This window comes from Cervus elaphus, chromosome 12, assembly GCF_910594005.1.
Source record: "Cervus elaphus chromosome 12, mCerEla1.1, whole genome shotgun sequence".
Classification (NCBI taxonomy): Eukaryota; Metazoa; Chordata; class Mammalia; order Artiodactyla; family Cervidae; genus Cervus; species Cervus elaphus.
In genome coordinates, this window is record NC_057826.1 from 32,795,880 (window position 1) to 32,799,670 (window position 3,791).

The following is a 3,791-nucleotide window of genomic DNA, read 5'->3' on the forward strand; positions in this document are numbered from 1 at the left end:
AGAAGCAGGTGATAAACAGGTAGAAGAATACGTTGCTGAAACAATGAAGTCATTCCAGCATCTTATGTAAGCAAGTCTGCATGTGCAATTGTGACCAGGAACTCCACTTTAGGTTGCATATTGCAGGGAGCACAGGTGGGTACATGGTAAGTTTCACTCTGGCTGCTCTGTTTATCTGTGGGCAGAAACTGTGATTTTTTTTATCCACAGTGAGGCAGAGTGTCCTGCATACATGTAGCCTGTGTCCTGAAAGTTCTGTTTTGTGAAGCTGGGAAGCTGCTGACTTATGGAACCGCAGCTCAACCTGGTCCATAGGTCTGCCTAGGATGGTTATGTTTGTTTAACAACTGCTGAGGCACTGCAGAGGCAGAGGTATGTGGCTCTTTCAATTATTCTGCTAGAGGAAGAAGTAGAAAGCATTTAGAAATCACATTTCTAAATGTGATTTATGTATGATGCTTTACTAAACAGCCCTTAAGAATGGAGGCTGTTTTAACATTAATATTATGATTTCAAATGGGTGTCACAGAAGACGAGTGTATGTCAGCTCTGGTTACTCTCTAACCTTGAAAGGCCTATTTTCTCCTCTTGCCAACTTCTCCATGCAGCTTATCAGGAAGAGAGGATTTCTGTTGCTGTCTAGTGCCCATAATTAATCCCAGAGACAGTGAGGATTTAGGACCACTGATTGTGGCTGACTTCAAATTAAAAAGCCACTGTTAGCGTGTGAAACAGACACCATATGTTATAAATGAATCCTTTGCATGATAAGAATGACAAGATAATTTATATGTAAACACAAGTTGCTGTTAGAGTAGGTATTTTTACACTTGCCCCTTCACACTTTTCAGAAATATTATGAACACACAAATGCGGGAAAGCACAGTGTTTTCCCTTCAGCTGGTCCCCAGAAAATGTGTATGATTTTAGACATGAATGTAGTTCAAACCTCAAATTATGAGTTATGAAAGTTGTCTTTCTCTTTACCATCAATGTGGCGAGTACAAACAAAGGCAGACACTGGTCCGATTGGTTAGTGTAATCCAATTGCCGAGTTGAGCTTCTTTTCTTGTTCCTGCCATGACTAATTTGTGGTTTCACAAAGTGTTTCTGAATGTCAGACACATCAATTATAAGAGATGGGCAAGAGGCATACAGTGAACCTCAAAGGGGAGGGGAGCTTAAAAACTGTTTACAAGGAACTAAAGTCATAATCGTAGGCAAGGGTCTTCTTGTGTTTGCAAGAGCAATTCTCTTATTTAAGAAGGCATCTGGATTATTTCCCAATTAAAGAACAAACTGTCCAGTGCCAATAGGAACAACAGGCAATGCAGTTGGTGGTCCTATCTCCTCTTGCTAACTGGTCCTCTCCTTTCCTCCTGCTGGTCTCTGAGATAAACACAACAATGCTACCTTCACTCTCTAGACACTGGCACTTGAAGGGACAGCCGGGCTAGGTGTTCACAAACAGATTCTTTAAAGGTGTTTATTTTCCACAGCTGTAGTGATTCTTCCCCCCACTGAAATTCTATTATATACTCTTTTGTTGTCATGGCTGAAGCCCATTGTTTCTGCAAAAACAACAATAGGCCTGAAGATTAGGCTTGCATTTTATGGGCCTAGCAGCCCAGCAGGGCATTATATTTGTATCAATCCTATAAATTCCTGGCATTGGGCCTCTTTACTCCTAGTAATTAATCTTTTTCATAATGCTGTCATATTTAGAGCCATTTTATTAAGTTTCTGGACTCTAAATTTCTATATGCCACTCCTTTGCCTCGTCAGTGTCCGAAATGAAAATAAAAACACAATCACCACAAAGCAACCAGATGAATGGATCTTTCCCGTTACGGCTTTCTTTTCTTACTAAGGACGCTCAGGCAATCTAGATGCAAGGGCCATCTTTTCCTCTTGAGGAACACAGACCCTCATCTCCAAGCTTTGGGCATGGTTTGCTGTGGTTTCTTCATGCTCCTTGTTTATGTGGACACTAGTCAGGTGTAGGAAGCTTAAGAATCAGGAAGAGGACTTGCTTCTCTTAGTCTCTCTCTCCTTCAAAATCCAAATCTAGGAGAGGAAGACCTATTCATTGCTATTTGGCTGGCCATTCTCATGCAGGGAATATTGCTGAATCCTATCCTTTTTGCCTCTTTTGGGGTTGCAATTGCATTGGTGTGTGTGAGCAGCGTTTTTCTTTGGCCCACTGACCTAATTGCAATAGGGGAGGTAAAATATTTTCATTACCCTCTCCCCCAGAATATAGAAATCTTCAAAGGGAACCCCGGAGGGAGGTTAGCCTCTTAACCTTAATTTCCTTACCACCACCTCAGCTTGGCTGTGCATCACAAAATTAGTCTCGAGTCGCCAAACATAGTGGCACCAGGATTGTTGTCGGTTTTGCTTTTAAAAATCGTTTCATATTGTAAACCCAGCGATTATTTCATGCTGTTTAAACTATATTTGTAGTCTTTGATCATGCATAAGTAGACTCAAGTTAACTGCTGATAGAATGATGATATTGTTCTTCGTGTTTCTTTTTTCTTCTCTCTTTAAGGACCCAGTGCCTAAGAGCTGACATCCAGAAACTTCCATTACTACAACATGCTTTTGTGTTTTAATTGGTTCAGGATTACCTATTTGCATGACAAGCAACATAATTCAGCCAGAAAAATCTGTTGTGTGTAGGGTATGTATAATGTATATTTATTGCATTTTATAAACTACTGATTATTAAAAATTTTGAAAGATGCTGGATTGGCAAAGAATGCCAAAGAGAAGGAGAGAGTGGTCGTCATTGCTGATTATTGTTATTTTAACATAGGCTGGTGTCTCCTCTCCTTCCTCCCCTCCATTTTTCTTCAGGAGTTCCTTTCTCTCAGCCACCCTCTGGCACCTTGCTTCCCAGCAGGAAGATACTGTACCTCCACACATGGGGACTGAAAATGGGGCAAAACAGGTTTCGAATAGCTGTGTCAAATAAAGTCAAGTGCCTTTCTAAATATATTTCAAGATTAAGTAATTAAGGATTGTAAAGCCCTTGGAAAGAATAAAGTGCCATGTAAGTGCTAAGTAATAAGGAGTCATCATAGCAGTAATAAAAGGGTGAACTGCTAAATCTTTCTTCTTTGCCTCGAAGGATTTTCATCATTTCAGATTTTGTTCCTAAGTACAACTCTTTTATTTCTAATGAAGACAAGGGATGGAAATAATAATTCCTAATGAGAAGGTGTTTTTTTCTTTTTTTAAAGGTTTCTTTAGTGACTTAGGAAGCTAAGGAAGCTCACCCTCTAACCTGCCTTCTCCCACGACGGTTGCCCACCCAGCAAAGACCAAAGCTTCATCCTCACGGGTGGGCTGCAGAGGAACTCAGACACAGACCCTCCTTCAGAGGACACTGCTGTGCCAGGCACAGCGACCACATCAACCCAATAATCAACCTAATGGTTTTTTTTTATTCTGGTATTTTTATGATTTGTGTCATTTTTCAATAAACTTGAAACCACCTGCAGTGACCATTAGTGTATACCATTCTAAGTAGTGCATTTCATCCCCTTAGACAAATTTTATCACAATCTGACTACCAGTGATATCTAAGTGCTCTCTCTTTGACCCTATTTACCAAAAATATACGTGAGTATTTTTAAAGAATAGGACATACATATTAGTTTCTATCTGTGTTTATTTTCTACTTCTTTCAGCCTTTGAAAGAAAAACATTCTTTCTTTGTGTGCACATTGTTGTCACCGACGGTCTGGAGAGTCCGAATACCCACACAGGTGGGACTGAGGTCT

At 40.3% G+C, this 3,791-nt stretch overlaps 1 long non-coding RNA gene across 1 annotated transcript; it reads left to right on the plus strand.

Moving 5' to 3' along the window:
• The first annotated feature begins 240 nt into the window (after positions 1-240).
• LOC122705111 lies at positions 241-3,401 on the plus strand. The gene is made up of 3 exons (XR_006344038.1): positions 241-372; positions 2,555-2,686; positions 3,249-3,401. It is a non-coding gene; the product is annotated as an uncharacterized LOC122705111 (long non-coding RNA).
• Positions 3,402-3,791: the final 390 nt, after the last annotated feature.